The sequence below is a fragment of the Panthera onca genome, chromosome B1, assembly GCF_046562875.1.
Source record: "Panthera onca isolate mPanOnc1 chromosome B1, mPanOnc1 haplotype 2, whole genome shotgun sequence".
Classification (NCBI taxonomy): Eukaryota; Metazoa; Chordata; class Mammalia; order Carnivora; family Felidae; genus Panthera; species Panthera onca.
This window is the reverse complement of record NC_138342.1, coordinates 14,955,808-14,979,771: the sequence shown is the minus strand read 5'-3', so window position 1 is coordinate 14,979,771 and position 23,964 is coordinate 14,955,808. Positions and strand designations below refer to the sequence as shown.

The following is a 23,964-nucleotide window of genomic DNA, read 5'->3' as shown; positions in this document are numbered from 1 at the left end:
GAACTCACGGACCGTGAGATCATGACCTGAGCCGAAGTCAGACGCTTAACCGACCAAGCCACCCAGGCGGCCCATTGGTGAATAATTTTCAAAGTAAGTGTACTTAGCCATAAATATTCTATTTCTCTCTTTTTTTTTTTTTTTTTTTTTTTTTTAATTTTTTTTTTCAACGTTTTTTATTTATTTTTGGGACAGAGAGAGACAGAGCATGAACGGGGGAGGGGCAGAGAGAGAGGGAGACACAGAATCGGAAACAGGCTCCAGGCTCCGAGCCATCAGCCCATAGCCTGACGCGGGGCTCGAACTCACGGACCGCGAGATCGTGACCTGGCTGAAGTCGGACGCTTAACCGACTGCGCCACCCAGGCGCCCCTCTATTTCTCTCTTTTGACCTATGATGTAGTTGCCATGGAAATGAGATTCTGTTTCTTTGGTATACATATACATATATATACGTACATACACATATACATATATACATATATATATATGTTGAAAAAATAGTTTTTTTTTCCTTAGATGTTCATCAGTTATGTATTAAAAATGCACACTTTATTTGTGGAAATCTGAAAATACATTAAACTGAGAAAAGGATGTGTGGGTTACTGATTTCCTGTATTCAACTGACTACAAAATATATTGACCAAGGAGTAAAAGAGATAATTATTTTTTTTATACTTTCAAAGAAGTAAATTGACTGATAGGAATTGATGATTATCTTCATGTTTAGAGTGTATTTGCTTTCATCCTTTGGGTTCTGTGAAGCAATACCTAATTTAAAGTTTAATATCTTTCTTCTGTACCCATATGCAGCAGATGGCCCAGGCAACTACCTCCTACTATCTAATTCCTTAGTGACATTCATTATTCATCAGAAAGGAAGTTAGGAAACATTATCTTTCCAATTTCTGGCTTGCTTAATCAAACAGATTAAAGAAAATATCCTGTAGTTAGCAAAGGAATTATATTTAAAACCACAAAATCATTAAAAAGTAAAACCTAGTGGCCACCCATTGGGGACACTTGACTATTACTCCTCCACATAGATAATTTAGTTGGAAAGTGTAACTAATAAGAAACAAATGATAACTGCCTTTGCAACCGGACTCAGTTTCCAGAGATATTTTATTTTGAACCACAAAAGTCTGCCCTAGATTGGCTAAATTCGCCTCCTGCCCATCTCATTGGCAGCCAGTCCCTCCATGCATCTAACTAGAAGCTTGCAGACCACTTGTAGGTCAGGGAAAGTAAACTGAATACTGATTCCATTGGCATTTTGAATCCATTATTATCCTATGTGTTTTTCAAAGTCGACACCAGGGAATAAGGCTATTTCTATATTGGTTGGTAGGGAAAGACACACAGAAGTGGTTTGATGCATATAGTACTTCAGACTTCAGATGCGAAGGTAAAAAACCCAATTAATTCTGACTTAAACAATAGGGAATTTTGTTGACTCCTGTAACTGCAAAACTCAAACTAGTTCTGGGTTCAGATTATGCTGAATTTAGTTAGTAACTCAAGCGATATCAGTGCTAACTCATTTTCTGTTTCTTGGCCTTCATTTCCTGAGGGTCTCTATTTTCAAAGTAGCTTTCTTCTCAAGATAACATGAGGGCAACAGCAATGTGAACCCTGGGTCCTATTTTCTTTGCAACTGCAAAAGCGAGGAACCACCTTTCTGCTTATTACTCATACCAGTAAAGTAGCCATGATTGTCTCAGGTAAAGTTCTCTCATGTAGTCTCTGAATCAGTGACTGAGGCCAGGAGGACTGTGTGATCAGATTAGTTTAGGGTCAAGTTGCGTGCTCATCTTTGAAACTAGGGAGAGATTTACCACCTCAGCAATCTACTTTCCTTTGACATAACTTTTTTTTTTTTTTTAATTCATGAGCTATTTTGCAGTCTGCTGTTAAATTCCAAATATTTGGGAATTCTACAGATATACTTATGCTATTGATTTCTAATGATTCCATGGTGCACAGAGAACACACTTCTCATGATTCATCCTTTAACTGTATTCAGACTTGTTTTATGGACCAGAATAGAATCTATGTCATTGAATTTTTCATGCATGCTTCAGGAGAATATTTTGTTGTGGTTGAGTGAAGTGTATTACAAATGTTTATTAGGTCAAGTTACTTAATAGTTTTGTTCAAGTCTATGATATTTTTACTGACTTTCTCTGTATTTCTTATGTGAACTACTATCCAGGTGGATTTCATCTATTTCTCCGTTTTTTCCACTCAAGTTCTTTCATGTCATTTGAGGAAAACACATTTAGAGTTGTTGTATCCTCTTACTAAAATGACCCATTTATCATTATATACGTTTCTCTTTATCCCTGGCAATATTCCTTGTTCTGAAATTTAATTTGCTTCTTATTAGTACAGTGTATAGTCACATCAGTCAGTCATATGTAATTTTTTTAATTTTTTAAAGTTTTTATTTATTTATTTTGAGAGGGGGAGAGAGTGGGAAAACCAGAGAGAGGGAGAGAGAGAATCACAAGCAGGCTCCACACTGTCAGTTCAGTTAGAGCTCACAAACTCTGAGATCATGACCTGAGCTGAGATCAAGAGTGGGAGGTTTAACTGAGCTACCCAGGCACCCCTCAGTCATATGTTCTTATTATTGTTTAAATGGTATTTTGTCTGTACTTTTGCTTTTAAACTATGTCTGTCTTTATATTTAAAGTGAGTTTCTTATAAACAGCACATTGGTCTGCCTTCTTATTCACTCTGAGAATATCTCACTTCTCATTTGAATCCTATACCAGTTGCATTAAAATGTTTATATGGTTCATCTTAAACCTACCATTGTGTTATTGTTTTCTATTTGTTCCTTCTAGTCTTCCTTTTTTATTTTTTCGCAATTTCTTTTGCATTGCTTTGTTTTATATTTTTATGATTACATTGTATATCCTACTATTGAATTATTTGTATACCTTTGTTTTATTTTTTAACAGTTACTATAACTCTTATTTTCAATCCTCCCTGCCTAACGTTCCCTTTTCCCTCTGGGTGCTTTTAAGAGTGTCTCTATAACTCTTATTTTCAGTCATTTGCTTATGATGTGACTTGGCATTTAAAAATTGTTTATTCTGGGGCGCCTGGGTGATTCAGTTGGTTAAGTGTCCGACTTCGGCGCACGTCATGGTCTCCCGGTCAGTGAGTTCGAGCCCTGCATCAGGGTCTGTGCTGACAGCTCAGAGCCTGGAGCCTGCTATGGATTCTGTGTCTCCCTCTCTCCTGCCCCTCGCCCATTCATGCTCTGTCTCTCTCTGTCTCAAAAATAAACGTTAAAAAATATTTTTAAAATTATTTATTCTGTATGCCATTCCCCCACTTTTTTTTTAAATGTTTATTTATTTTTAAGAGACAGAGAGACAGAGCATGAGTGGGGGCGGGGGGCGCAGAGAGAGAGGGAGACACAGAATCAGAAGCAGGCTCCAGGTTCTGAGCAGTCAGTACAGAGCCCGACACAGGGCTCAAACTCACAAACCGTGAAATTATGACCTGAGCCGAAGTCGGTCGCTCAACTGCCTGAGCCACCCAGGCGCCCCGTCATTCCCCCATTTCTTAAACTTCAAATTTTCCTGCTATTATCCCAGAGCTTACTGAAACTCAGGTTAAAAATTTTGTTTTCCTATCTGCATTATTTGGGTTGGTTTCTATTGCTATAACTTCAAGTTAAGTTAACAATATTTTCCTGATATACCTCATATGTGGTAAATCACATGTGTATTTTTCATTTCTGATATTTTATTTTTCATCTCTAGATTTTCTGATTGGATTTTTTGCATCTGCTACTTCTCTCCCTCTCATGGTGATGTTTTCCTTTACCTTATTAAACAACCACAACATTTTGATTGTTGTCATAATGTCTGTATCTTCTAGTCCCCTTACTTATTTCTTTTCAGGGTTTATTTCTATTAAGTATTTCTTTTCCTGCTAATGGGTAATATTTTCCTGCTTCTTTGTATATCTGGTAATTTTTATTGAATACTGGGGTTATAACTTTTATATTGTTGGTTAGTGGATATTTCCGTATTCCTTGAAATAGTATTTTATTGTGTCTTTCTACCCTGGTAAGTTTCTTGACTCATTTAGATTATTTCGAGGCTTTCAGATGGGGTCCAGAGCAGCATGTATCCTAGAACTAAGTTAGTCTCATGACTAAGGCAATACCATTCTGAGAATTCTACCTCGAATCTCATTTATTATTGTATCTTTTGACTAGAATTGATGGAAACACAAATTTTCCCACATCACATCATGAGCACTAGAATTTTCTTTGTCTACTTCTTGTAGATGTCTCTTTCTTAGTTCGCACAAAGTTTCCTTCATACATCCACTGATCAGTATCGGTCAGCCTGTTGAGAAGACCCCTCTGTAAGTCTTTGGAGTTCTCTCTCCCCCTCAAAGATAGGGCTTAATTTGTTTATTTCCCTTTTTGGAGACCATAGCCCCATGCTTCCAGTTTTCTAAGTCTAAAAATGGCTCTCATAGACTATCCAGTTTTTGTAATTGTTTAAAGTAGAGAGGTAAATCCATTCCGTGTACTCTATCTTGGCTCCATCGGGAATTTTAAAATCTTATTGGATCATTTAAGGCAAAGTATATACTGTAAAAACAATATACTAACTTCAGTGGCTTAATATAATAAAAGTTTATTTCTTACTCATGATATAGGTCAAAGCAAGGATATTGGGTCAGGTCATTCTCCAGGCCAGCTGGCCCCTACACCATCTCTCAGGACTCAAGCTTCCTCCATTTCTCTGTGTAGCAGGCTCTAATGCCTCCTAGTTTTCCACATTCACTGGGCAGAGGCTGAAAAGAGAAAGCATGGAAATATTGATGAACTAAGCTTAGAAGTATCCTATTTCACTACTGCCCACATTCCTTCAACCTGAACTCAGTCATATAGTCCCACCAAATTGCAAGAGACGCCAGGAAATGTAACCTAGCTGTATGTCTAGAGCAGTTCAGTCCAATAGAAATAAAACGTGAGCCACATATGTAATTGTAAATTTTCTAGTAGCTGCATTATAATGTAAAAAGAAACAGATAAAAGCACTTTTAATAATATATTTTATTTAGACAAATTTATTCAATTATAGCAATTGAATTAGACCAATATATTCAAAATTTTATTATTTCAACATGTATTCAATATAAAATTATTAATGACATTTTACATTCTTTTCCATACCAAGTCTTCAAAATCTGGTATGTATTTTATACACATTCAGGACATTTAAATTCAGATGTTAAATTTTAATCAGAAATATTTATTGCTATTTATATTTCATAAAACTTGTAGTTAGAAAGTAGATTTGCAAACCCAAGTTCTTCCAAATGCTCCAAATTTTATAATAACTAAACTAATGACTTTCTTTTTTGAAATTTAAAGTAAAAAATAAGTAAATAAGTAGTCTAGTTCTTCGGTCACACTAGCTACATTTCAAGTGATCAACAACCATATGTGGCTAGTAGATACTATAGGACAATATATAGGTCAAACTCAGGGGTTGGCAAACTCTGGCTCATTGACCAGATCCAGCATGTGGCCTGTTTTTGTATCTCAGAGAGCTGAGAATCTTTACTTTTCTAAATGGTTGAAAAATCAAAAGTAGAATAACATTTTGTGATAAATGAATGTTATATGAAACTTGAATTTCACTCTCAGTTAAAAAAAATTTGTTTGAAACACATCCACTCCCATTCATTTATGCATTGTCATTGGCTGCTTTTACACTGCAAAAGCAAAATTGAGTAGTTGCAAGATAATGTATGGCCCCATAAACCTAAAATATTTACCTTCTGGCCTTTTGCCAAGTATTGGTCTAAAACATAAAGAATCAAAGTTTGTGAACACATTGACATCTCTTCCATCCTTGTAATTATGAACTATATCATGACCCATGGAATCATTAGGGAACACATTATGGACATTATTTTGTATTTATGACAAATGCCACTTATTATATGCTGAATGTTGAAGACCAGAATTTGGAGATCTAGGGAAACGAATGCAATATGTCAATGGAAAATAGGTTAAAGAATGAATTGAGTTAAAAAAGAAAAACACTAAACTAATGGAAAACCAAAGGGAAAGTTTTATAACACTGACACCACACACTTATAGAATGGCTAAGGAGTGTCTTATGAAAAAGGATATCTACGGTTGTACCACTGCATCCAATAAAATTATCTGAGTGTTCCTGTGTACATCCTTAATTCTCCTGATAATTTCTCTTTACCTGGGAAGTCCTTTATTCCTGTCCATATCAAATAAACTTCACCCTTCTGTTCCTTCTTTTGTAATTCTCACTTTACATGCTCTCCATGAATCTGTCTGACTTCCGCCCTGTGCCAGCTAGTTCATTCTTGCTCTTGATAACCATTAGTAAGTCTATGCTTGTATTTTTGGCATTGTCCCTCTTCTAGCCACCTGACATCCCAGTGTTCTACTTAGGCTCTCCTGTGGTTAATGTTGCTGAAATTATGGATTTCCAAAGCTAGATCCTACAGTGGCTTCCCCATCCTACATATACCTTCAACATAGTTATATCTCTGAAACTGCATTCTATCTTGAACATATCTTTTATAGTCTTTCTGCTGAAGCACGAATGTAATTAAGGAAGAAAAATAAATTGGAACAGATGGTGCAGTTATACTATGCTTCAAGGAGCAAAAATAAAAGTGAAAATATACAGAATTTGGAAATCCTGCCTAGTGTGCCAGATTGACTACTGACATCTCAGTACCACTGCCTCCCCTCTGTATTCTCATAGTATCACAGGGGTTTGAAATCTGAAAACCACATTTCCCTGACTTCCTGGCTAGTTGGGTAATAGCTTACGGTCTGACTGTAAGAGACACTGATATGAGATTTAAAACATGGAGGAAAAGAAGAAGCCATTGCTGTTATACAATGGCCAAAGTTGGTAGAAATGGGGACAGAGGGCAGTGGATAGGTTTTTAAGACATTCCACGTAAAACTTTTTCAAATCATTGGGAGGGCCTATAGTCAATTTCTACACCTCTTGATTTCCTGGAAGTTAATAGGCTTTCACTGACTCTTGGCCATACAACTCTTGTAATTGAATTTTAAGTTACTATTTCTGTTTTAAATTTCTTCCTGTTAAAAATACTTCTAGCGGTTGGTCTTTTATAATATTTTGGAATTTAGTTTTTTAGCCAAGACATTGGCTTCTTTCTTTTTCTTGAATTTGCTATTCATGAATTTGAACTTCATGGCAGTGTTATCCCCATTCAAGTCATTAAATGAGTTCACAAATAAATATTTAACATGTATGTATGTGTGTGTGTGGGGGGGTGCATGCACTCAGAAAGAGAGAGAGAGAGAACAGAAAAAGAAAGAAAGAAGAAAAGGATGAGAGAGAGAGAGAGAGAGAGAGACAGGACCCAAGGAAAAAGACTCCATAGACATTACAGAGATTATCTATGTTGTTATTGACCCCATACTTATATGTTGTAGTCTATTGTGCTCAGCATTAGGGGTAAGCTCCTTTTGTAAAGAACCATCTTATAAAATACAAGAAATATATCATCCCTGATCCCCCCCCCCCCAACCTACTAAATGCCTACAACACCTTTAAATAATTGTGACAACTCAAACTAGATTTTCAAAATCTCCCCAGTTATTGGCAGAACCACATCTGAATCACTATTTTAATCTATTACAAACTCACCTATTTCTAATATTCTTAAGTATATGTCTTTTCAACTTTATTCACAAAGAGCCTTTGTAAAATAATTTTTTGAAATGCCAATGTATTATGTCTCCAGAACTCCTTTGCATACCATTTCTGTGATGCTGTCCTCCAAAGTAAACAATGTCAGTGTGGCATAAATTAATGTCACATAACTTATTCACTATAATTGCAGCCTGACTCCTGATGAGCAGTCCTTTCTCTTTAATGCTTATAATTCAATATTTTAAAATTAAATTCTAACCTGAATTGAAACAAGATGCAATTTCTGCCTATACAATTAGGAAATGTTTAGAAGTTTCCATTCCTAATAGCAATGAGAGTACAACAAAATTGAAATTTTGTGTATTGGGGAGTGATGGGTAAATGGTCCAAAATTGCTGGATGACAAAAACAATGTGCATCAGCAAACTTAAAATATGTACTTGTTTTGACAAATTAATTCCATTCTAAGAGTCTCTCCTATCCTTATTATCTGTAATATAAATACAAGTTTAAGATCAGAGATGCTTATTCTAGTGCCATTTAAAACTGGAAACAACCTAATGTTCTAACAATGTGGGAATGATTAAATGAATTGGGGTCTTCATATGATGAAATAATATGCACCCATTACAAATGTGCTTTATGAAACTGTCCTGTCATGGACAATATTAAATTATATATGAGCCTAGAAAATTGCATTTTAAGATATCACCTGAAACCATAAAAGATATAAGCAATACAAGTTTTTTATAAAAATACTTTAAAATATTTAACAATGATTCTTCCCTACCCATCCCACTTGGTGAAGGGGCAAAGAGATGGTGTATTACATGTATTAGTCAATATTCAGTAGCATATGTGCAAGAAAAACAAAATCTCAGTAACTTACAACAAGTATGTGTTTCTTGCTCACACTACATAAAGGTTGAGTGTTGTACCTTAAAATACCCTCAGGTTCCATGGTCTCGTTGGTCTTAGATGGTTTCCCTTGAGCTTGGCTTCAGTCTACAGATCAGGTTTAAATGTCCTCTGAAAGAGAGCGCTCTTTGTGGGGTTTCCTTTGGTGGAAGGCAATGACACAAGAGGGCAAAATGATTCCAATGATGTACCCCAAATGTGCATTACAAGAATCCAAAAAGTGTGGAAAAAATCTTCACTGCCTCTAAAGCTTCTGCTGGAGCATCATACCCAAGCCACCCATATTTCATTGACCAAAAGAAGTCACATACACCAGTCCAAAGTCAGTGGTCTGGAAAAGTCTACTCTGCAAGGTAACATTAGCAAAGAGAGCAGTGGACAATTCTGAATAAACCTAACATACTGAGGTGGGGTTTGTATGTTTGCTTTGTTTTCCTTTATATTTATTTACTTTTTGCTTTGCACTTCATTGTATTTTTCAAATTTGGTATAATTTACTTTTATACATGATTTAAAATTTTTAATACATTAAAAAATTTTAAATGTAACACTTAGGCATAAAACAAAACTTTACCTATGAAATGTACATATATAATAAAATCCATAATTCTGTTATCATTTTTACCTAGGTTTAGTAATAAACTTTTCATCTTTTTTGTAATATATCCTAATGTCCTTTTTGAAAAAAAAAATTTATCTTATTTGTCTATTCCAGTATTCTGGACAATTGCTACTTCTCATAATTTATAGAGTGTATTTTCTTTGGTTCAACAAGATTATTTAAAATCATTTTAGAATTATGAAATAAAACTCATTTGTTGAAATTTCTAGATAGAATATGAGTAGTTAGGTGGTCCCTTACCATTTATTTGTACTTGTTGTATGTACTTGTATGGACAATAAACAGGGCAAGATTAACTGATACTTTTTTTTTTTAAGATTTATTTATTTTTGAGAGAGAGAGAGCAAGCAAGGAAGCAGCAGACAGAGGGGTGGACAAAAGATCTGAAGCAGGCTTTGTGCTACAGCAGCGAGCCTGACCTGGAGCTGGAACTCACAAGCCAAGAGATCATGACCTGATCCCAAGTCAGACAGTCCACTGAACCACCCAGGACCCCGAAGATTATCTGTTAAACAGGAGAGGGTAAGAGTGGAGATATGGGGGCTCAACAAGAATGAGATATTTGAAATAAAGTTCATGTGGAATAAAAAAATTATTCAGTAAGAGACAGTTGAGAAAATCACTGAGAGAGAAAGAAGGTCCAATTCATACCATTCTTGTAATGAAGAATTGGAAACAATCCTATCCACCATTCCCTGAAGTTGCTTTGCATTTGGGACTTTCAGCAGAAAGCTGAAAGAAGCAACCAGTGGCACTTCCACTGTGAATTTCTTATTTAGTATTTAGTTACTTTTCTTAGTAAAGAGAGATTCATTTAATTCTTGGCATATTTACTACTTACTATCATTACCTTTATATATAACTCTAGGTTTAATGGCAATTTTGTTTACTTCTGTTTATTTAATAATTAGTTCATAGACCTTTGGGCTATACAAACATGATTTCAGATCCTGGCTCCATCAGTACCGGAGTTGTTGTGACATTTGAGTTACTAGTAATTAGGCAGTAGCTCTTAATTATCATCAGCAGCATTATTAAACAGAACAAAGAGACGCACAATTAGAGAACAGAGTAAATGAGTGCTTTGCCGAGGATAAGAAATATGAGGATCTTGGGAGAGGTACCTTATAATAAATAAGCAAATAAGTAAGTAAACAAACAAATAAAGGGGTTCTCTGAGACTTTGAATATCATCACCAGGCAAATCTGGCAGTAAACAGAGATTGCAACTGTGTACCTAAAACCATCGGGAACATCCAAAACGCTACTAAAAGTGATGCAGAGATCATTTGAGTGACATAACTGGATTGTGACTCAAATTTGAAAGTGGAAAACTAATGGTTTGTATTGGAGAAAGACACCCATTGTCCGGAAGAGCCAGAGAAAGACATTCCAAAGAACCTCACAGTGAACAAGTGCATCCAGCCACAGAATATCCAAAAAAAAAGATACCTGTTTACCAGCTGCCTTAGAGTGGTACCTCCTCATCTGGCCCAACCCACCGCTTGCCTGTACTTTGTTTCCATGCTTTCCAAGCAACATTTGAAACGGTAATCCAGTTTCCCATGAACCACAAACTGGGATGGGAATTTTCTGGATGAGAGAGACAATAACTCTGGTCATTTGGAAGGAACGTCCCTTTCGAAATGAATGTACTGGTGGTTGGTTTATATGGTTCTTTCTCTTATGTGTTTAATTACTGTGAGTCAGGGATTCCAATATTTGTGAATGCTGCAACACTGATATGAATGTTTGAGGGCACCAAGATAATATCATCCTAGGAGTTGCTTTCTGAAAAATTAATTAGCTTTCACTTGTCACCCCTTATTTACTGCCCTTCTCGGTCTCCACCTACAAAATCAGTCGTCTGCAACTGCCCTACAACCAGCAAATTATGTATATCTATAATCCTAAACTGAGTTGAGTAAAAATAATATTGAAAATCTGTCTTAATTGTCAGATTTCCAAACAAATGTGAAATCCCAGATAATTATTATTCTCTTGATTGTCTGTATGTGAGAACATAAAAATGTGTTGGGTGGTTAATAGTCTTCATGTACACTGTATATAGGTCCATAAAAGTAGTATTTTTGGTATTTATTTTTCCTGTTATGTCACCTATTATTTTAATGTTTATTATTTTTTTTTAATTTATTTATTTTTGAGACAGAGCATGAATGGGGGAGGGGCAGAGAGAGAGGGAGACACAGAATCGGAAGCAGGCTCCAGGCTCTGAGCCATCAGCCCAGAGCCCGACGCGGGGCTCAAACTCACGGACCGCGAGATCGTGACCTGAGCAGAAGGTGACCTGCGCCCCGGTCACCTATTATTTTAACTGCAGTTCAATTTGAGTATCGCAAAGCCAGCATTTGTTCTGGGATCTCAAAATGTCATGGCATATCCTGAGTTACAAAGAGCTGCAATATGAGTTTACAATCTCAAAAATATGCTACCCACCAAGAAATACAAGAGCCTCCCAGTGAATGCCATGGTCACGATGCTAGTGGTTTAATTGTTTGGTTTTGCTACTTTAATTTTTCCTACGTGTTTTTAAACATCTGGGAGTTACGTAAATCATTAGCAGTTTTGAATGGGTTGTGTGGTTTACACAGGCACGTTGCATGAAAAAAAAGTTTTAAAGATAAAATTGGAAATGGGAAATTTCACCCATAAAAGGAAAACCTTATAGTCGTTCAATGGAATGAACACATTCATAATTTGTAACTTTCCCACCACATCACTAAATCTTGGCACTGAACAGAAATGCCAAATGTAATGTTTCACAACCTATTTTTTTTTCCATAAACATTCATTCTTTTTACACTTGGAGAAAAGTGTTGTCATTTATGTGGAACAAAAAATCACTAAAATAAAAACATCTGGGAAAAATAGGCCAATATGTTGAGATCTAGGGGGAAGCCTTCCTGCTTATTGTATTCTGCTTTTTTTTCATTAAAGGTCAAATTCTTCGTAGAGCTTTATATATCTATTGTAAGTAGCATTTTAAGATAATATCTCTACTAAATTATGATTTCCCGTGCATTGCCCTGTGGTGGAGTTTTCTTATACTATTAAAAGTTTCTAAAAAGTATAAAGGGAACATACAACGTGAGTTAATGGTTGGCATGCAGGTCGCTGCTTCTGAAACACTGCTAGAACTTACTAAATCGATATTTGACCATTCAATGATGTCATATCTCTTTGGGGGTAATTCAAAATGTCTATTTCATCTCTGGTTAAATGCAATTTCATGGAATAGAAAACTACTTCATAAAAATTAAATATATGTACGGTAAAGAACGTATGAAAAATACATGCCACTCAAGAGTCAGGGGATTTTTTGTAAAAGAAATTTGAAAAAAAAGGTGTAGTTCATTTGCTGTAATTAGAATTATTTACAAGATTCAATATGATGTTTTTATCTTTGTGTGCTTACCTGAAGTTTACAAAGCTAAGATTGTTTTTCCTTGTTGAATAAGTACACTTGACTATTTTTGCTGAATAGAAAGAAATAGTCAGTGAGCTTCACATGAGATTGAAAACTATTTCATTAGAAAATTTTCCTCTTTTTGGACTACTTAAAAAAATTCAAGAGTGGCTACTAGGTTTTTGAAATAAAATAAAAATCCAAGCTAGAAAATCATACTTTATGGTAGTGACATTTTTTGACTCCTCAAAATCTACTCCATCCCAAATGAATTGTCCATACTAATAAAAATAATCCCATCCTGGTAGGAAATAACTTATAGGCATGAATATGTCTCATTTCTGGCCAAAGAGACAGGAAACACAGCTACGAGTTTTATTCTAGAAAATATTTATGAAAAGAATGAGATACTGGGAAAAACAGTCTCTTTACGTCTTTGACCACTACTATGTTTACATGTGATGTCTGGAACCGATGCAGCTATGTTGGGCCATGAGGGTAACCACAGCTAACTTGACAGCACATAAAACCAATTCATTAAAGTCATTGTGGAAAGAAAGAATTGATTTCCTGCATGACCCAAGTTGAAATACATTTCTCTGGGCTTTTATTATATGTACCAAGAAATTTCTTTATTCTTTAAGTTAATCTGAGCTAGATATGTCTATTACTTGGAAACCAAGGCCTTTTAACTGATACAAAAAAAGGTGATTTTTTTTTTTTAAGCATCAAGGGTCAAAATTTTCCTAAGTACTTTATGAACCTTAATCCTACTTAATTAGCCAACAGCCACTGAGGTAGAGGTCATTACTGTTACTTTAGTAATACTAAAATGGAGGTTAAATGAGGGCAGATATCCTACTCAACTTACATAGCTAGAAAGTGATGGTTCTCAATATGAAACCAAATTTTCCAACTCCAAACACTTTAACCTTATGCTTGTGAAGGTTTTCTCGATTTACATGGAAAGTTTGAGATAGTTTCCATTTGAGCACTAAGCAATAGCACATAAAATATAATTTTTCTTTGTGTAATTTCTCTTTAACTGTAAAACCCACAATAAATAACAACAGCAATGAATGTTACTAGATAGGCCCATCTTTTTCATAGAAGCTGATTACTCTTATCAATCAATCCAGTCTATGTTATATACAAACTATACAGTATTTACTATTTACCACATGTCTGGGATTATTCATGCCTGCATAGTGTGGGAAGGATACATATAGGATAGGCATGGTCGTTTCTCTCACGGACAACACAGTGATGTATCTGATGCATATGAATTGTACAGGTATACCTCAAAGAATTGTTTCCTCAATCACATGTTTACTCTGTTCTCCAGTATTTCCTTTTGCATGGTCTTCTGGTTCTCATTTACCAACCAGTTGTCATCTCCTTTCCACCATCTAGTTCCTATTACTACTTTGTGTCCCTTCATATATAACCAGACACATGGAATTATTCTGTCTTAATTAGCCCTCTGCTACAGACTGAATATTTGTTTCCCCCTCCCGCCTCTAAATTCACATGTTGAAATCTAATGCTCATTGTGATGATATAGGAGGCGGGCCTTTGGGAGGTGCTCAGTTCATGAGAGTGGACCCCTCTTATGTGGGATTAGTGTTCTCATACGAGAGACCCCACAGAGCTCCCTGGACCCTTCTGCCATGTGAGGACACACTAAGAAGCCTGCTCTGTGAGGAAGCAGGCTTTCACTAGACACCAAATCTTCCAGCACCATAACCTTAGACTTCCCTGTCTCGAACACTATCAGAAATGAATGTTAGATGTTTATAAGCCACCCAGTTTATAGTATTTTTGTTATAGCAGCCCAAACCAACTAAGACACCTTCATAATCATTTTTAGAAATTTAGAATAAGGATACCATCCTATTCATACTGGTATCCTTCAGAGCCCCTAGCATTTATTCATTAAAAAATATTTATTGAGTGCCTGATGTGTACTGGGTAGCACGGTAGGGCTCGAGGATAAAAAGAAGAACATATGAAATACATGGGCCCATCATGATAGGTCCTTGGGAAGTTTGGTTAAATTTAATTTAATATATCCCACAATAATGCAGAAATGAGCCTCTACTGATCATCCTAAGAATGGGGGGTCACATGAAACATAAGGTTAATGGCTAAATAATGCAGTTAAAATTTAAGGTTAAATGCCAAGCTGGTACACTGCATTATGTAATTTCCTCACATAATGAAGATGGGTCATTAAGGATTCAACACTTTCAAGCCTGCTTAACCCAAACAACAATGAAAAAGAATCTAAACACAATTTTCCAGCTTTCAGATGGATGACGTTAAATTGGGCAAGACAGCAAATAATGAGGGATAATAAGGAAGAACTCAAATCATCCAGTACATTAACGAAGCTGATGTGCAGTTAATACTGAAAAAAATACATCACTCTGCTGCTGTGCGAGAAGCAAGAAGATATTCCTTCCTAAAGGGGCAATAGAAGATACACCCACACGTCTCTCCACGTTCAGATAAGACCCTTTTATCAACACTCAGTTCATAGGTCATCTTTTCCATGCTTCCTTTTCTGCACAAACCACCCCCCCAACTGTTCTATCCATACCTCCTTTGTGTGATAGACTATGTTGTCAACTCTTTAAGAACAGAACACATATCCAGAGCTGCCTCCGGTCTAGAAACTGAGCTAGGCATTTTATATATACTATCTCACCTTATCCTGGAATCAAATCTGTAGCGTCCATTAGGAGAAGATGAAAGCTGGAGTGTGGATGCCTTACCTAAATTCCCTGAGGTCACAGAAGAAGCATAGAGCCAAGCTGGACTTCAGACTCAGGAATGTCTGACTTCAAAACCATTATACCTCCTGCAACCCTAAACTCTCTCTTTAGAGCAAGGTTGTTATTTAGAGAGAATGTTCATATAGTGAGTGTTTGGTAGTATTAGTTAATTCGGTGAATAAAATGGTAATAAATAGGCTAGGTAATTAACAAATTAATTAATTAATTAATAAAGCATTTCTATAATAAATTAATCTTATGTCCAAAATAAAAGTGTTACTACAACTAATTTTCTGACTCAACTAACATTGATTCAGAAGTGCAATCTTAATTGTTTAAAGCTTTGTGTTAGCTTCAGTGACCATTTCCACCAGTGAGAAAACATACAAAAAAATTCCCAAGCTCTTTTGAATTCATGATAGATTATTCTACATAATCTTTCCAGTTTCACTTGCCTGGCATGGGAAAATATCACTGTTTTTCATTTAACTGAATTCAAATGAAAAAAAATCAACTAACTGAAATTTTTCCCATTTTTATTTATTTATTTTTTAATTTTTATTTTCCCCAAGAGAAAGAGGCTAGTGACATCTCAATAAACTGATACTGGGATTAAAAAAGAAAATTAAAGTAACTTTCTGAATATACACTTATGACATTTAAATTTCTATCCCAGTCTTAATCCATCTGATTTCTGACAAAGGAACAGGGCTACATGTAGTGTTTACATTAGCGATGTTAAGCACACGCTTTATTGTGCTTGGCCAATATTTCGGTTCTCACAGAAAGAGGACGACTATGTAAACAAAATTTCTATCACAGCCAAGGAAATGGCAGAACATTTTTTAGAATGAACTAAGTCATAAAATGCCAGGTTTTTTTTAAAATTTACTTTCAAGTACCTTACGATTGTCATATAGAAACATAGCAAGCATTTTGATGAAAAAGCTAAATTTCCACAAAAGCAACAAAGCTTTTATAAGTGCTCCTCCTGTTTGAATAAACCTGATTTTGCTTCGCTCACACAAAGGAGCTAAATTCTGCTTGACATGACCAAGAACTGTCATTCAGAACCCCACATCTGAGACTGACTTTTACTTTTCAGTTAGCCTCACTAATGGTGTTATCAGCTGGGAAAGCTCTTGGTTCCAAGCAAAGGAAAAATGCAGGTAATAGTAGCTTAAACAAATAGGAGTATATTCCTCTCATACAGAAAGATGTCTGGAGGTAGGTGACTTTTGGCTTTGCTCCGGGTTGTTTAGTGACAGCACCAAGGATTCCATCTCTTACAGGCTCCTGGTGGGTGGGGCAAACAGAAAAATAAGTAAATTAGTAAAATGTATACTGTATTAAAATAAAACCAGCTGTTTTAATACACCTTAAAATTTCAGTAATTTAACATTATACAGGTTTACTTCTTTCACAAGTAATAGAAGTGGGTAGGTGAGCAGTTAGGCACACGTGGTCTTCTCTATAAACGTGTTTAGAGACCTCGGCCAATGAAGGCTTTGCCGTCTTCAGCAAATACCTTCTGCTGTCACCCTGTGACTCTTCTGCATTCCAGCCTACAGACACAGAGGGAAGAATGAGAGTTCTAATGCTCTGCACACAGATATTGATGACTGGATTGTAAGTACTGGGGGTGGGGGTGGGGTCTTTCCAGAAGCATATCTAATTTGAGACCCCCTTGCCCACTTTGGTGACAAGCATGGTCTTGTGTTGAGTTAGTTAACACATAGGATTTCTCAAATTTTTCCTTCTTATGAGAAGTATGTTTAGTTATAATTTGCCTAATTCTCTCACAAAAGAGCTATAAATTAAAATTACTTCTGGGGAACCTGGGTGGCTCAGTCAGTTAAGCATCATCAGACTCTTGATTTTGGCTCGGGTCATGATCTCATGGTTCATGAGTTCGAGCCCCACATCAGGTTCCATGCTGACAGTGGGGAGCCTGGTGGGAATTCTCCCTCTCTCTCTCTCTGCCCCTCCTCTGTTCTCTCTCTCTCTCAAAATAAATAAGTAGACTTGAAAAAAATTAAAATTACTTCTGACTATTACTGTTCTGGCTGTTTAAATTCCAGAAAAGAGGGGTGCCTGGCCGGCTCAGTCCATTAAGTGTCCGACTCTTGATTTTGGCTCAGGTCATGATCTCACAGTTCATGGGATTGAGTGTTGTGTCAGTGTCCACACTGTGAGCGTGGGGCCTGCTTGGAATCCTCCCTCTCTTCCTCTCTCTGCCCCTCCCCTGCTCATGCTCTGTTTCTCTCTCTCAAAATAAATCAATTAAAAAATTGTTTTAAGATTCCAGAAAAGAATCCTGTCCCGGTGCATTTTGTTCATCTTGTCACCTGTTTTGTCAAGGCTTCTTACACATTTTGCAAGTCTATGGTAAAATAATAATTTGCCAATGGCTCTTAAATAATAATATTTTCAATGAGCATTACCTCCTTCTGCCTCTGTTCTGGTGCTTTTGCTCTTTCCCTGGAATGCTCCAATGTGCTCACCAGGTAGGCATGTCTCCTTCACATATGAAGAAGCTGAAGCTAAAGGTGGGAAGTAATTTGTCCATGATCCTCCTAACTCTGAAGTTAGATATGTAGGTATTACTTTAACAACTTCCTCTCTCTCTCTCACCCCCCGCCCCCATCACAAGCCATTGTACCATTTCAGCAAAATCATCTCTTTAATATTTCTCCAGTTCAGTCAACAACGTTTTTTCCCATTTCTCTAACCATCGTATCAATTTGGTCACTATCATTTGTCACATGGGTTACTGCTACATTCCCCGACTTGGTTCTTCCTAATAAGTATTGTTCCCCTACGATGCATTATACCACTGCTAAAGTAAACTTTCCAAAATGGAAATAAATACTTCAACTCTGGATTGTATATGGATTAAAAAATCCCATCTTATTATCATTCTTATTATTGGTGTCATCATTCAAGTTGTTCCTTCCTCTGATGAGGGAAGTAAGCGGTTAACATTTTCTTACTCTGCCTCTAGTCTCAAACGTCACAAAACCACTTTGCAAAATCCACAAGAATTAAAATACTGCAGGAAACCTCAGGAAGGCCTTCCAGAGGAGACACATGAGAGAAAAGGACATATTGTTCAGGAAATTAGAGTACAGCAAATATCAGAGAGACCATTTCCCATGACTACAATGAATTAGCTGCAACAAACCAAAACACACAGATAATTCTCCACCAACATGTGGCTCTGTCATTAGGAGCAACTTATTTCTTTGTAAAGAAGGTATAATGATGAGACAGGACTCCTGGGATTATGCTTTGAAGGCAAGCTATCGCTATAGAGGTTCTGTTCATGGCCAGAGGTAGTCTTTCAGGTATCTCTGAACAATGTAAGAACTTACCACATTTATAAAGATCCTGGACTATCACATTTCAGTGAGAAAACTGACATTATAGCTGAGAGTTTAAGAGCATAAGCTATGTAGCCAAACTGCCTGTGTGTTTCAAGTTGGATTCTGACACTAATTGGCTGTGAGACTTTGGCCAAACTATTCTGTTTGATTCTCTGTGATTCGTTTTCCTCATCTGTAAAATACAAATAATGTTACCTAACAAAAACAACAATAACAACAACAAAATAATTAGGAAGGTTGTACCAGCTACCTGTGTGTGTGTGTGTGGGGGGGGGGGGTGTTGCCAAAAAGGTTGTGTGTGTTCCTAAAAGCACTGGCATATTTTTTCTGTTACACAGTATCATAATTTTTATCTTTTATCCTATACATGCATTTTCTTATCTCAAGTTTACTTTGGCCTGCTTCTCATAGAAGGAGAAGAGAAGAAAACACCAAAAGCTCTTTATTTTATTATAATTTGGAAGAAACTTAGACTTCCACTACTCAAAATCCCTTATTTTATACTTTAGGAAACAGAGACCCAGAGATGTGACTATTTATTGAAAAACTTATCCCCCAGAAGAGGATAACTTTAAATAATTTGGCCCGGACAATTTTATTCTTGGTTTGATGTTCTTTCAAATAAACTGTATTATCTTTGCAAATGTCCATGATGTTCAACATTTTCCTTGAGAGTAAGTGGGAAGAAAGGACTATTTTCTCTGAGAGAAAGCCAAAGAAGCTAATAAATCAAATGACTTACACAATAAGATGTAGCAAAGAAATAGAGATTAGAATTGCAATCCATGACTCCTTTTCTGAAAGTTATTTCCCTGCTTACAAAGTGATGAGCTATGACTTTGGGGGATATTATACAAAAATATGTATCTTTACAAGTTCAAGATGAGTCATAATCTTACTTTAAAATTTATGGTCAACAAACACAAATTTGCACCACATTCTGATCAAAATTCTAATACTTTTCTCTATTAAACTGGTCTAAATATAAAAGACTAAAGACATCTCGCATACGTTTTTCATTATTCTTGGAACGTTATACTTCTAATTCAGCATATCAATATGTAACTGGGGCAAAACCGTTATTTTGGAGAGGAAGGGGAAAATCATCTGTATTATCTACTATTAGGTTATTACATCAAGCAGAGCCATTTCCCTAGCAAAATCTATGAATCCACAAAAATATATCAAACATTTGAAAGTATAAACAAAGAGAAAATTATATATAAGTCTGCAAAACTTCAAAGGAAGAGTGGGATTGTGAGAGAAAATAAAACATCTCACAAATTTGGCTCAAAGTCCTGACTCTCTCTTGGAATCTGAAGCATCTGAAATCTTTCGGAAAAGCTTGGTTTCTAGAAGGTTAAAAAATATATAAGCTGAGGGTATTTTCCTGTCTTTGTAGCTTTTTGTCAGTGAATCCTATGGGTGGATGTAAGGAGTTCCAAAGCACTGGTGTTTCAAAGAGTTTAATGTCTAGATAGTTTGGGGCTTCAGAATTGAGGAAAATTTATCTTCTAAAACCAGAGGTTGCTGGAGACTATTTTTTTTTCACTACAACCCACAAATCACTGCAAGATGCCCCTCACATGTAGTAGTGCGTGTATCTTGTGTCCTTTGGAATGTAAACTCCAATCTACAGAGACACCGGCATTGTTTCCTTGTCTGATTGCCTGTCACTGTCGATCTTGGGGGCAGGAGAGAAATCATTGCTAATGACTTCAGAGTTTGCATGTCCTACGCTTACTTATTACTGGAAAGAATAAAATATAATGAACTGATATGGACAAGGAATGCAAGGAATAAAATATTTCTTTCAGACTGTCGGCAAGCAATGGAACAAATGAGATTTATGGCAGAACTGGATACGTGATTTATACTTTTGCTTGTTCTTCATTTAAAAGAGGAAATTAAAACCACACTTGCATATGATTCAATCTTTGATCACTAGAGAATAGCTGCTGTGAATTAATTATTATAAACTCCATTACCCCTGGTCACCCAGGTGCTGCATCCATACTACCTTCCAACTAGTGTCCCAGGAGAAAGAGTTGATTTTTTCTCTTTTCTTTTGTTGTTGTTGTTGTTTTTGAAAATTGTGCAGGAAAATTATCTGGTATTTTGGTGTTTCACTGAGAAGTCATTTATTATTCAAGGGACTGATTGAAAAATCTCATGGAAAAAGCATAGTGAAAAGAAAAACCCAGATTAAGTTCTTAGCAGCATCTCACTGGCTCAGAGAAGAGGGTGTTTATTCTCCTTTCATCATCTATAAGCCTAGAATCAAGTACTTAGTTTTACTAATAAAGATTCTCAGATCTTCAGCTCTGATAATTACCATTTAATTCTATAAGTAAATGTGGAAAATATTTATTTTATTTAAAAAAAGATATTTTGTTCACTTAACCTCCAGTTAAGATAATAAAAACATTTTGTATATAAACATTTCAAGACAACAAATTATAACAACATTGGGAGACCTCTACGATATGGCAGACAAAGAATCTGTTTAAGAGATGCTAAAGTAAATATCTCAATAAAAATTCAATAAAATATATACTATAATTATGTAATTAATCGTAAGAAATCAAAACTCCTTGAAGATGATATTTTTGAAAACTACCGATGGTACAAAATATAAATTGTGAAAGAAGAAAAATACAAACAGCTAAGAATTCAATCAACTATTATAGCTGAGAAATCTAAAAATCTAAGGTGTTCCATGTATTTGAACTTGTGAGCTGAAAGCAGGTGACTGTGGAGCAGTCAAGTATGATCAAGGACCTCAATGAAAAAATGGCACAGGACACATTACCTTAACAAGGTGGGCTGGCTCTTTAGATGTTTCCGCAACTGAAACATTTACACTTGCCTTTTCCTTTGATTCTCTCTGTAGATGCTATGTTTATGGGTAGAAGAAAAGGAACAAATCTGTGAGGCACTTGAATAAGAATGAAGAATTAGGATTCTTCAGATTGCACAGGATAGAAATGTAACTCAAGAGAGTTTAAACATAAATAGAAAATGCAGTGTCTCAAGTTATTTCAGACACAAATGGATCCAAGAAATTAAATAAAATAACTGGAATTCTCTTCCCTCTCACTTTGACTCTCTCTGTCTATTAATCTTTCTTTAACCATCCATTTCTCCATCTCTCAGCACTGTTCTCTGGGACTGCATCATTCTCCAGCAGGTTGTTTCTAATGTTGGCAAAGGCAGGACCCTGCAGCTCTAATCTTACAGCTCCTGGTATTGGTGATTGTAAGAAAATGTGTACCTCTCTCCTAGAAGTTTCAACAAAACCCTAAGAATTCCTGACATGAACCTGATTTGGCTCTTATCCCATTTCTGGATCAATTCCTGTTGCTGGGAATAAAATAAAATGACTGACTGACCTGAGTCTTGTGCCCATCCCCATGAAAACCCCAGAGGTTACAAATATAGCACAAGTGGTCCCCAAGAGAAAATCAGGATGCCAAAGAACACAGAAAGAATCCCGGGCAGGAAAACAACAACAACAACAACATATGTCCACTACAAGCAAATTAAGAAATTGTCCTGAGTATGAGAATGTTAAATCTATTGCCAGTTGAACTGCAAAAGAAATATTCAAGTCCTTCCAGGAAAGAAGAAAACTCATTAATTTTTACACTTTTAATGAATTTATGCCTTTTTAAAATACAATTAGGTGTTACTGCTAGTTGGTTTTATACGGGTATGGGGATTTTTTCGTACATATTTTGTAGAAATTGTCAACATAGGGATTTTTATTATAAAGTACTAATATTTTAATGAACTTATTTTTATGCCAGTTTATCACATTTTAAAATATATTAAGGAATATAAAATAAAAGATCATTATCCATAGCTCTACTACCCCAATATTTTGGTATCTGTTTCTTGCAGATTATTTTCCACTGTTATCTCCTTACTCCAAGTTGTGGTTGTTTGGATTTTTTTTTTCGTAAATACATTTTTACTAGGTATTGTATGCAATTTTATAGCCTACTTTCTTTACGTAACATTACTGTAAAATTATTCTCTTTGTTATTATAAACTCTTATTGGAGGATTTTAATGGATGAATAAAATCTCTTTCACAATATAGCCTTGCTTCTATATTTGACAATTTATATTGTTTTCAATTTTTTATGCTTTTAAACAATGCTACCATGAATATCATCTTCCCAAAATTATTTCTGAATTTCGGATTATTTCCTTAAGAAAATTTCCTAGAAATGAGATTCCAGAATAAAGGGCTACGGATGTGTTAGATGAGGTTCGTCTTTGCTTTTTGTTTTTCTTTGCTTGATGATTCTTTTTAAGTGTATCTCAAATATTAACTTTAAAAAATGTTGGAACATTTAACTTAGTATTCATTTAACAAATATTTTTGGAACACATATTAGGTGTCATAGAGCACAGTGTAGGGATATCTGTCATTCAGTCTTAGGGAGAAAGAGAAGGACTCTAAACAGAAATGACCTATAAACTGAAGAATGAATAGGAATCAAGAGAATTAGGTATAAGAGAGAAATGCATTTCACAGAGAGGAAATAAAATGAGAAAATGTATGGCATACTCAGAAAATCGCATGTATTTCAGTATAACTAAAGACACACGAATAGAGGGATACCTGAGCTGGATTGCAAAAAACTCACCTACACGAACTGAGGGAAATGAAGAAGGGAGGTTAACAGAGTGAGATCCTATACAGCCTCTGCTCTCTACTGTTTCATCCATAATCTCTCAGAGTTTTGCCCTCAGTTTGGTGAATTTCTTTGCCTGACACAAAATCTGAAAAGTGCTATTATCTTACAGTGCAAAGGATGAATTTGAAAGGAAAGAGCACACTATAGAGTTTTTGATCAATGTGATTCAGTCAGTGCCTGGTTTAGGAATATGAATGGGGAAACATCACTGACAGAGGCCTTTGTTCTTCTCCCATCACAGAATGATCTCCAAGAATTTCCTTTAGAAAAGGTTGTTAAAGGGGAGCCTGTTAAAGGGTGGCTCAGTCAGTTAAGATCTGTCCTCGTCTATGACCAACCCGGTCATGATCTCACAGTTCCTGAGTTTGAGCCAGCATCAGGCTCTGTGCTGACAGCTCA

The 23,964-nt window shown here is 35.9% G+C and overlaps 1 long non-coding RNA gene across 2 annotated transcripts in view; it reads right to left on the bottom strand.

The window, feature by feature from the left end:
* Positions 1-4,689: 4,689 nt before the first annotated feature.
* LOC144616053 (uncharacterized) overlaps positions 4,690-23,964 on the bottom strand; it is a 323,120-nt gene continuing 303,845 nt past the window's right edge. The window contains exons 3-4 of one of the 2 annotated variants that reach the window (XR_013554933.2): positions 16,570-16,767; positions 4,690-4,833 (exon numbers count right to left, since the gene is read on the bottom strand). This is a non-coding gene — a long non-coding RNA (uncharacterized LOC144616053). Of the gene's footprint in view, positions 4,834-15,990; positions 16,768-23,964 lie in introns of those variants that run through there. The other variant, XR_014137527.1, reaches the window with a different exon arrangement.